Consider the following 12,005-nt stretch of genomic DNA (forward strand, 5'->3'; position numbering starts at 1 on the left):
AGGGCATTAATTCATATAGGGTATAATAGATTCAGTGTGGAACCATGTTGACACACAATTATTTATTATTATTCATTTTCTAAGTAATCACAAGTAATAATTCAACTTAGTAAACACATATGAATTCATAGGATGTTTTTACCTACTTATTTTTAATTATTATTTTTAGTTTAGTCAAATTTCTTATGGTTAGGGGATGTTATTTGTGCTTTGTCCTTTTAACAGAATCAATTGAGTGTAATTGTTTAATTTAATCTGACATAAATAAGCAGTACTACTTCACCAATCTGATGAAGTCATTTCCTTGTAACGAAACCTAGGTTATTGGTGAACTGGTGCTGTTACCTTGGAGTGTTCTCTGTTTTGTGCGTTTGGAATAAACCTGGTTTTACAACTTTGGCAGCTTGTACTTGTTCTTCCAGCTTTCCATTGAAATCATGTAATGTCATCCAATTTGTGTTGTCATTTGTCACTTATGTATGTTATATGTTATTATATTACAATTTTGGATTTACCTGACTACACAACATCTGCTTGTCCATTATTTGTTTATAAGTGATAAACCCCTTTCATATGGATTCCAATAACAGTTATTTGCAAAAACATGTCTCTTTCTAATGTGTATGACATGACAGCTGTAAGGTTTATTTGTTCATGTGTATACATACTGTGGTAGAAAATACAGTAGTGGTGTTGGCTTGCATACATAAATTCTGTATATATAAATCTCTTATGCAATAATTGCAGTCAGTGCTTTCATCCCAAAAATGTATCTTCTGTCCTTGCTGTTATTTGATCTCAGCATTTTACTAGCATGTATACCACATTTTCACTTGCCTTTGTTACACTGTAGCTTTATATCCCTCTCACATCCTTTGTCAACATGTCCATTTTTATTTATGTGCATAACTCTGGTATTGTCATTGATATTAATAATCATTATATTAGTACTGCAGGATATATGCTAGAAATGTTTCTTTGACACTTCGGCACATTTGTCTGCAGTTATATGGGTCCACTTTACCCATTTCCCCTTCCCTATTATTTATTTTTGCAGGATAAATCATTATTATTTGTATAAAAATTCCCGTTTCACTTCTCCTCATTCAGAGTTCTTTCACTGTACTTGTCCTTAATATTTTAGGGCTATAGCACATGCTCATCATTTACATTTGCCAAGAGGCACGTTGTTTTGTTTACATTCTGTGTTCATTCTTGCTGGCATATTTTCATGGTCACATGCACTCATATTGGCCATAAAAATGTGGTTGCATGCATGTTCGATTAGTGCTGCTACTCATCATATCAACATACTTAAATCATGTAAGCTTAGCACAAAGCCCTCATGATTGTTAATGAATTCCATGGCAAATGCTCCCTTATCTCCTCTTTTCTTCTTGTTTGGAATTTACCTGAGTCTAGATTCCTTATAATGAAAAATAAGCTTCATTATAGTTCCATGATTAAAGTTTGAAACACAACTGGCCAACAATAAAAAGTGCAATCACAAAGGGTGGCATTCAGAAAAGTCTTACCCTGAGATGCTCTGAAGACTTCAGAGTATGTAAAAGGGCAATATAAAAGTATTTATGTGTGACATGCAAAAGAACAGTAATATTGGCAAAGCAGATTCTGTCCTAAGCTATAATGCAATGTATGCTTTTTTTACATTATGGTTACATGTACACACACACACACACACACACACACACACACACACACACACACACACACACACACACATACACTCACTCATGCACATACAAATATGTGTGTATAAATAAATATATGTATGTGTCTGTGTGCACGTGTGTATAATAATATATATATATATATATATATATATATATATATATATATATATATACACATATATATACATATATATACATATATCTGTATGTATCTATACACATGTATATGCATGTGGATATGTATATATTACATAATTTTATCCCTCTCTCTCTCTCTCTGTGTGTGTGTGTGTGTGTGTGTGTGTGTGTGTGTGTGTGTGTGTGTGTGTGTGTGTGTGTCCATGTGTGTGTATATATAGGCACACATGAAAAGAAAACATACTCTGTCATCATAGTGAATCACTTTTCTACACAGCCGCACGCACACACATACACACACACACACACACACACACACACACACACACACACATATATATATATATATATATATATATATATATATATATATATATATATATATATATGTAACTACTTACAGTATATATGAAAATGGTATGCAATATAATATCATGGACAGCTGCATACTGAAAATGAATTTCTATGCTAGGAACATAACACAGCTATGGGTAACACACATATATGGAGAAATATGCATCAATACTGACAAGAAGTGTTCACAGTAAGCATTCCAATGAAGTGTTGCCATTAATATTAACCAGCTTCCAAAGGAAGTCTTACAAACATAGGCAGTATGACAATATACAAGTTGTAGCTTCCAAATAAAAGTGTTCTTCAGCACAGACACATGTCAGGAGCACTATAGCTATGCACATATACAACATGCAACTAAAACATGATACAGCTCAGTGGTTGTGATATAACAATATAAGTGGACATACAATGATATTGTGAAACTATACTGTCTCCCTATACAAAGGTAATAATCCCACGTATGTTCATGTCTCAGCGCATATATATGGAATTAGGCTGTATGGCATATTGGCGTTATAATTACCTCTTCAATGCCATGCATCATTAATGAGTCTCATTAGCATGTTTCCTCTCTTATTCTATGTAAAATGTGCACCTTGCTAAGGACTGATAGTGTACAATGCCGATATTCACAAACACTTGCTGTACCAAAATCTGCAAGTCTTGCAGAGCAAGCCAGCTACATTGACATACAGGGTGAAGCCCTGACAATGCCCTAGACATAGGAACATTTATTCAGTCCAGGCAAATATAAGTTATTTTCCCTCATAAGTGTATTGCCCATAGATGTGTTATGTTCTTAGCATAGAAAGTTATCCATGATAATATGTTGCATACCTACCCCAACCATAAGAGCTACACATCTCATCAGCTGCATAGAAAAAGGAACCACTGTAAGTTAATTTAGAATATTTTTTTTCTCTGTAAAACATTGTAATTCTCTCCCTACACATATGTATGCAAGATAGATATGAATTTTATATTTGTGTACATACACATGCCACCCCCCCCACACACAATAGATAGATAGAAAGATAGATAGATAGATAGATAGATAGATAGATAGATAGATAGAGTAATTGATAGATAGACATATAAATATTGTGTGTGTGTGTGTGTGTGTGTGTGTGTGTGTGTGTGTGTGTGTGTGTGTGTGTGTGTGTGTGTGTGTTTCTGTGTGTCACTATAACTGTAATGTAATCAAAGCCTACATACACTGCATTAGTACATTATCCATAAATCAGTATAGTCAATGTTACAATGCATATACATATTGCACATAATTTCTGTTGTTATTGCCCCTTTAATTATTCTAGACATATTACACTGTTTCTTTAATTACTCTGAATACTTGAAGTAGCTTGGTGTAAGACTTTCTGGAAGCTCACCTTAGATATTAAACTAACAGTGCAGCAGAGACAAGTGAAAGTCACTTTTTCACTCTTAAAGCATTTTTTCAGGTATGTCCAGGGGCGGCCCGTGCTATTGGACTGTCGGACTGCAGCCCCCTCAACTGTAAAATAAAGAAAAAGTAACAAAATAAAAAGAAAATGAAAAGATAAAATAAATTAAAAAAATCGTGGACTTTCGCGCATGCGCACTAGTCCGGACTGCTGCTGAGACAGTCTGGAGCATGTGCAGAGTGTCTCAGCAGAAGCCCTGACTGGGAAACATGAAGAACGGAGCTCCCAGAAGTCTATGCAGTTTTAAACTGCATAGACTGTCCTGGAACTCACTGGGAAAATGTGTCGGGGTCGGACTGCGACGTCAGCAGTCTGGAGTTTGCTGCAGTCTCGTCGGGGGAAGATCTCGCGACGGGCGGGGTCTGGATTTGCGCGGTGTGTCGTAGCTTAGGGATTTGGATTTATGGTGGTTTGCGGACAGGTGTGGTGTGTGTGTGTGTGTGTGTGTGTGTGTGTGTGTGTGTGTGTGTGTGTGTGTGAAAATGCTCCAGGTGCAATATACTGGTGGTTAGACTCATGGTGGTGTGGTAGGGTGTACCTTGTATGCAGGTGTTAAAGACCTGAATTCCCTACCCACCACCATTTGTAAAAAAATTGCAGATTTTTGCCTCATATTTGATCTGATCTGTTCCTCATAATATCTGTGGTTTGTAAATGCTGCAATGCTTGATATTTGATGGTGCAGTGGTAGCATTGCTGCCTCACAGCTGGAAGTTCTCAGGTTTGATTCTTGGCTGGGGTGCCTTCTTTGTGGGGTCTGTATCTTCTCCCTGTGTTTGTGTGGGTTTGCTTTTGTGTCCTCCCATGTTACAAAGACATGTCTGCATTATTTCTTCCTGGGCCTCTGCTGAAATTTTTTTTTTGTTCCAAGTCAGACTGTCCTGATTAACAAATGTTAAATAAAATTGACAGGCATTTGAATTTCAGACTTCAGGTTTCTGAATGTTTAATTCCTTACATATTTGATGGTGCAGTCATGCAGTGGCAGTATTGTTGCCTCACAGCTATAGGTTTTCTGGTTTGATTCTTGGCTGGGGTGCCTTCTGTGTGGAGTCTGCATCTTATCCCTGTGTTTGTGTGGATTCGCTCTGATGTCCTGCCATTTTACAAAGACATGTGTCTACAGTATTTCTCCCTGGGCCTCTGCTGAAAATTGTTTTTGTTCCATCAGAAGTAAAATTGACAGGCATTTGAATTTCAGACTTCATATTCTTCAGAAAATACATGATAAAACAACGTTTTATTCTAGCAATAAATATATAGTAACACAACCTTTTATTATAGCAATTTTCTAAGTTTATAAGATGACTATTTGAAATTTGTCCTTATTTTTTGTGACTGTATTACCCTGTTATTGGCTTTGTCCAGGTTTTTTGTGCTAAGGTTGACAGCTATGGCAAGAACTGAATTCACTGAATATGTTTGAGGGCTGTATTCCCTCATTACTTGGTTTGTCCAGATGTTTTGTGCTAAGAGGTTGACAGCTATGGTGAGAACTGAATTCATTAAATGATAGCCATTCAAGTTTCAGTCTTCCTCTCTTTCACAAAGGAGCTGATTTGGCATAGTGGTATGTTGCTCTGACTGTTTTGCACAGGGACCTTGGCAGTAAAATGTATGGTGGTAACACAGCATTTTTCTTTCACAAAGCAGGTGATTTGGCATAGTGGTATGTTGTTCTGACTCTTTTGCACAGTGACCTTGGCAGTAAAATGTATGGTGGTAACACAGCATTTTATTCTAGCAGCTTTCCAAGATTATACAAGCAATGTTTAATGTGTCCCTGGTTTTTGCCCTTTTGACCCACCCCAATAAATTTGGCTTTTTCCAGATTTCTTGTGCTGCGAAGTTGAGATGCAGTTGAGTATTGAGTAGATTTTACAAGGAGCTGAGAGCTGCAGGGGAAGAGAAGTTTAGTGCTGATTATTCCTAGTTAGCTCACATTGCTAATAGCACAGCAGGTTGTGTACTTGCTTTTGATGCAGAAGGTTGTTGGTTCTACTCCCATAAAGGGTGAATGCTGCCTTACTGAAAGTTAAGATACTAACTATGAGCCTGTTATCAGTTTGCCATCCATTTCCTATTGCAATATTACTAGCTTATTTTTAATGTAATTTAGGCAATTTATTCCTCAGGGGCATCAGACACTTTATTTTTCGATGAAACCATGAAATATAAAGGTGATTGCTAGCAGCAACCTCTTCATTACAGATTTACTTAACGTGGAATTATTTAGATGACTTTTTTACTACTTCAGAGATTGTGCATATTTACTGATAATGGTGGACTGTAGAATTATGCATATTTACTGATAATAGTGGACTGTACAAGTTTGAGTAGACTTTTATGATGGAAATGTTCTGAATTGGGCAGTTTTGTCATTGGTGCATGCATTTTGTTTCATTGTTTACCGGACAAATGTTCAAAGCAATAGGAAGGTGTATCAAAGAGCACATGTATGTTTCATATGCAAGGGGCCTATGGTTTGAAAACAGCCCAGAATTAATCTTTATCTGCCACGAGTAAAATGTATTTTCTTTGAATGTGGGTTTCAATGCTGTTTCAATGAATGTGAGTTTCAATGGCAGAGAAGTTTTAATGCCAAGTTTGTTTAGCAGATGTCTTAGTGTTTGTGCTGTAAAATGCAAAATAAAACTTTCAAATGAAGTTCAAATCATCATAGAAGTAAATCAGTATGCACATTAGTGTTTATGGTAAATGGAGTGAAATAGCCAAGTAATGGATCATTGGAATGGCTGCAGGAGGAGGCTCCATTCGACCATGGTTTTGTGAGGGGGAAGGGCGGCAAACTTAGGCAGTCCCAGCTGAACCATACCTCCCAACTGCCCAGATTTTCAAAGAATGAATAGATTTTTTTGCTTCTTATGTTTGGTTTGTTCCTCATAAAATTTGTGGTTTTCTGGCAAATCATTTAGGAATTAATCACTAAATAATGACACACTGAGTTTCAGACTTCATAACCTACAGAAAAATGCATGCTAAAGTAAGACCTGTTCTATCAACTGTCTCAGTTTATACACAAGCAATTTTTAGTACTGTTTATATGTTCCCCCAATATATTTGGCCTTGTCCAGATTTATTGCATTAACAGGTTGAGAGGTACATGCAAATAAATTGCTTTATAGAATTAGGCATAGCCAAACCTCTCAACTGTCACTGATTTTGGCTCAAAATGTTGCCCTTCCCCTAATGATCCCTCCGCAAAATAGCAATTTTGGAAGAAAACATGGAGGGTTTATAATTAAGAAATAACTGTAATAATCAGTTAGATTACTTTTATTTCAGAAATGCATGTAGATTCTTTTATTTTGTCAGTTGCTCAAGTTAGCAGTACTAATATTAAAGTGTCCCTTCTTTGACAGGTTCCCAGTTGTATTGTGTTGCTATTTTATATTTTTACATCACATTTTTGGTCCATTTTTCATAAAATTGTGTTTTTTTTTGGCAAATTAGTGACAGATCATTAAAGACTGAAGTTAGAAAATAATGACAGACATTTGAGTTTCAGATTTCATACCATTCAGAAAATTCATACTAATGCAAGACCTCTATTATCTTTCTAAGTTTATAAGAGCAATATTTTAAAAATTGTCCTTATTTTTGGGCCTTTGTCCCATTTCTTTGTATGGCTTTGTCCAGATTTCTTGCTCTGAGGTTGAGAGGTATGACAAATGTGTCAGGGCCATCACAAGTCAGCCAGAGACATTTCAAACTGTGACATACTTGTTGCACCCCACTCCCCCATGTAGTGACTCTGGATGTGTTGAAGCAAGGCAAGGAGTAGTTATGCAGTGTAAATGTGCAGAGTGTCCCCCCATCCAAGGTAGACACAAGTACTAGAGTGGCTTTTCATCTGTCCTTGATTTTTACAGAATGGTCTGGTTTCTGTCATATTTTTGTACTGTTGATTTATGCTTATTACTCAAAGTGCCTGTTGCTCTGTGTTTAAGTAGCAATACTTTAATGACCATCAGGTAAGCTTGGCTGAGATTGCAAGATGCAAGTAAGCTTTAATAAGCATACTGTTAAAGAATTGCCAACATTGAAAGCCTTTCTGTTGCCATGTAGAGAATACTTAACTAGATAATGTATAAGCCTTGGGTATTGAAATGCATATGCCAGTATTTGTAATAAAGGACAGGATTGCATTATTTTAAGAGTCTCATTACACTTGGAGACTTCCAGTCATCTCTGCAGGCTTTACCCGTAAACAGAATGCCAATCGTGTGGTCTATAACCTGTACAGAAAGCCAATCGTGTAGTCCATAACCTGTTTTAAGCAATGTATCTTGAGCTTATTTCTTGTTTGCTTTTCATTTTTTACTTTGATCATGTTTTCCCCATGAAACAAGTAGATGTCAGGCAGCAGGTCTTCTTTTGGATAAGGAACATTTTTACAAGTGGGGGCATCAGAGATTTCTACTTTCAGCATGTTACTTGGTACTTTAATAAAGCTGAATATAAATTATAATTAAAACTGCAGTGCAAGAAGTGGTTTGAGTTGAGTGCTGCTTGTTTTTCTTATACTTGATTTTGACTGGCATTCCATTAATGTATTTAAAAAAAAGTAATTTATTTTTTCATGCCTCACAACATTTTTTGTTTCCATCTAGATACTAAGCTGTCATGCAGTCAATGCATTGAAATATTTTTATTCTTCTACACTTCATTTTGTCTTGATTGGACTCTCATAATGACGGTTTGGCACCCAGGGCAATATATTTAGTTTTTGTGGTTTTGAGCATAGCTCCTCCCCTTTCTAGTTGGCCACACCCCTTCCCATTGACCCCACCCATTCAGCTGTCTCCTGCAGCCCCTCTTTGATTTGAAGTCACCAGCTGCCACTGGGTATGTCTTGCCCACTTACACTCCCCAGCACAGGTCATCCACCCCTGTTATTTTAATAATCTAATTCCAAGACTACTGCATTTTGTAAATTAGATTATTAGCGAATCCTCTGACCTGTTACAGTCCTGATCTATAAAGATAACTCAGGCAAATTACAAATAAGGGACTGCACATTTCAGTGTCTATCCCAAATGACATATGATAAAGCCTGACACCTGTTCATCATACTCACTGTCTTAGCTGGCTAAATTCTATCTGTTAGAAATTGAAAGACAAATTATTGCAAAAAGGATATATAATGTATTAAAATATTTTGTTAAAAAGAATATTGTGCTATTGCAAAGAAATACATTCAAATTCTTAAGAAGGAAGGGAAATAGTTGATGAAAACTTTGTTAACAAGTTCAGTGAACATCCTGCAACATCCAAATGTCTAATAATTCCCCAGAAATAATCACATGCAGTTTGAAAGTCAGTGGTGGACAGCAGTCATGAAGTACAAAGACCTGATTATAAGCAACAGCATATGAGCATCAGATGACATTTTATGTCAGAAGTTGTAGTTAGTGCTATAGGATAAATATTAAACATTCATTTAGACCTAAAAAGGTGGTTAAAAGAAGACAAATTTTATGGAAGGTAAAATTTACTTAATGAAACAATAGAAGAAAATTTTATTTTTATATTCTTGTGTTAAAATGTGCTCAATGAAACAGTGCATGGTGGGAGGTTGACATAATGGTTAAGGTGTTTACCTTATAGACACAAAGTGCAGGGTTTGATTCTCACATGGGGTAATTGGCTAGGCTTAAAATGGCTCACAAGGGCAGCTAGCCTAGTACTACTCTATGAATCTGAAGAGACAGGTATATCTCCCAGAGATTGCCACTCTTCTGGAATAAACTTTCAATTTACGTGAAGCAGAGTTTCTTACTGATCCTTGTCACATGCAACCTAGACAAATGAGATCTATATCATATGTTCGAATTTTGAAAATCTCGAACGGGCTAAAGAACGAAAATGCTGGAACTCGAAGTTTCGTTATTGAGATTGCAGTACAGTGAAGATTGGAATATTTGCCCTTTCCTCACTGTAGTGCAATCTCGGAGTTAGACTATATATTTAGCAGGGGGTGTTGGGGGTGCAGTCCCCCATAATAAGGAGTTTGAGTTCCGGCATTTTTGCTCTTTAGAGCTTTCGAGATTTTCATCATTCGATTATATGATATAGACCCGAGAAATGGATGGGAGATTGCAAATTCACCCCAGGGGTTGGCACCCATATCCCTCATGGACAAGGGTAGGCAGTGTTGACCATAGACTCACTCTATGAATTAGTTCCATTTAACCAAAGACATTTGGGGCAATTTGAGATTAACATGGCTAGGCTTGTAAGGGCTCTAGGGCCACTAGCGTACTAATCTCCTATGAATTAAATGTTTTGATATGTTGGTATGATAACTTAAAAGTATTTGTTGTTCGATAAAACATGAAATACATAGTTGCTACAAAACAGATTTCACAGAAAAAAGTAAAAAAAAGAGAACTAAGGGGGAAGAAGTTAGGGACTATGACAAAAATGCAGATGGTAGTGTCATATGTGGTGAGATTAGGATGAAGGAGTTGCAAAGGATGATAATAATGGGACAAGATATAGAGAGGATTTGAGCAGTATGGGAAGGAGTGAGTGGATAAAACAAAAGGGCTGAGATGATGGAGTTGATAATAGCTGATAAGATATGGGTTGCAGAACTGAACAGAAAGACAGATTTAAACATACAAAGGGTAAAGAGAAAATATATTATTTAGTCTGGTTAAGCAAGCACACGTTTATCAGTAGTCAAAATTCAAGATCAAGCTCTCAACCTATGAATTTTAAAGCAACAGCACTGTTGCATTTTTCTGTTGTCAGAGAGGTCATTATTTCATCTATCCCTTTCATTGCCTGCATGTATTTCAAGCTCCGTATTTGGAATGGTAAGCTAAGCAGCATTGACTATATAAAATGCAAATTAATATGTGCATTTTAAATGAGTAGTGTTGGCAGATAATTCGAAATAGTGTACCTCAAAACAATATACCACCAGTAGCAAAGTATCACACAATGTGACATAGAGTGCCCAGTCCTCTACACGTGCACCAGGGGCAAAAACAGTTCATACCAACACACTATTATGTCACAATAACAAACCATACTTAAGATCCTCTACATATGCATATTAAGATTAATAGATTCAGACAACTCCACTTATCCTCACAATGGTTGATATGCAATTATGCAGTATTTAGTCTATTAACCAGAATAGTTTCTACAAACCCAAAACATGCAGACTATAGTCTGGACCCCCCAAATTTTGTGACTTCTGTTGGTTCTAAAATTGCTGACAGCCTCCCATCATCCATCTCATTAGTAGTGAAGTTTATCCTCCCCACCTTGCTTGGTTGCTTGCTAGCAATGGAAACTATGTATTTTTTTTTTTTTTGCTACAGTCTCATGAATCAAAATCTGGCTCGTATGTCACAATTTCCTGTCATAACAAAGCCTATGAAAAAGGAAATTTAATCTATCAAGATGAGTCATTCCAAAATCTCATCATATAGTTATTTCTTAAAAAAAATACTACAATCTCTTTTGACAAATATGTAGGAACTTTCTCTAAAATCGATAAATTACATAACAAAATGGATAATATCAATGATGACTGTAACAAATACATATATTAAAGGACATGGTATGGTGAAGCAAAAAAAAAAAACTCCACAATTAAGGACATAGTAGAGGCACTAAATGAAATTGAAGGAAGGCTGAGCAAAGAAGAAACAACTGAATTCCTTCTCAGACAAAATGCTTGGATATTAAAAAAAAAGATGACTTGGAAAACAGAATAATTTGAAATAATAGAAGAATTGATGGAGTACTAGAGAAAATGAAAAGTGAAAATATAATTTCTTTTTAAACCCAGTGATTCCTAAAACGTTTAACTTGCCTAATGTTCCTTTATATAGTATTGAAAGGACTCATAGGTCTTCAAATAAATCATCCAGTAAACCAAGTACTCCATCACAACACATTCTAGTTAAAGTAATTTCAACCTTGGACAAGGAATTAATATTGAGGACTGCTAGGGCATGCCTCCACTTAAAGTAAATAGAAATCTCATCAGATTAGACAATGACTGTTCTTCCAAGAGAAAAAAAAATAGAAAAAATGTTCATACTACTGATTAAAGATCTGACAAAAACAACATTAAAGTTTGTCTGTTTTCTCCAGCCACACTGAAAACTTTGTTACCTGAGGTCCAGAAGTATTTATCTCCTTGGATGATGCCATTACTTATGTTTGCTCCCATCTTCCGAAGAAATGGGATTATCTAGGTTTCTCAAATGACAAGTTGAAAGATCATCTTAAACAACTGTCTCATCAACCAAAAATTAAAGGGCAAATGAATGTTTCAACAATTCATTAACTTTAATGATTAATTGTT

This window comes from Protopterus annectens, chromosome 1.part1 (genome assembly GCF_019279795.1).
Source record: "Protopterus annectens isolate FY-2018-M chromosome 1.part1, PAN1.0, whole genome shotgun sequence".
Taxonomy (NCBI): domain Eukaryota; kingdom Metazoa; phylum Chordata; order Ceratodontiformes; family Protopteridae; genus Protopterus; species Protopterus annectens.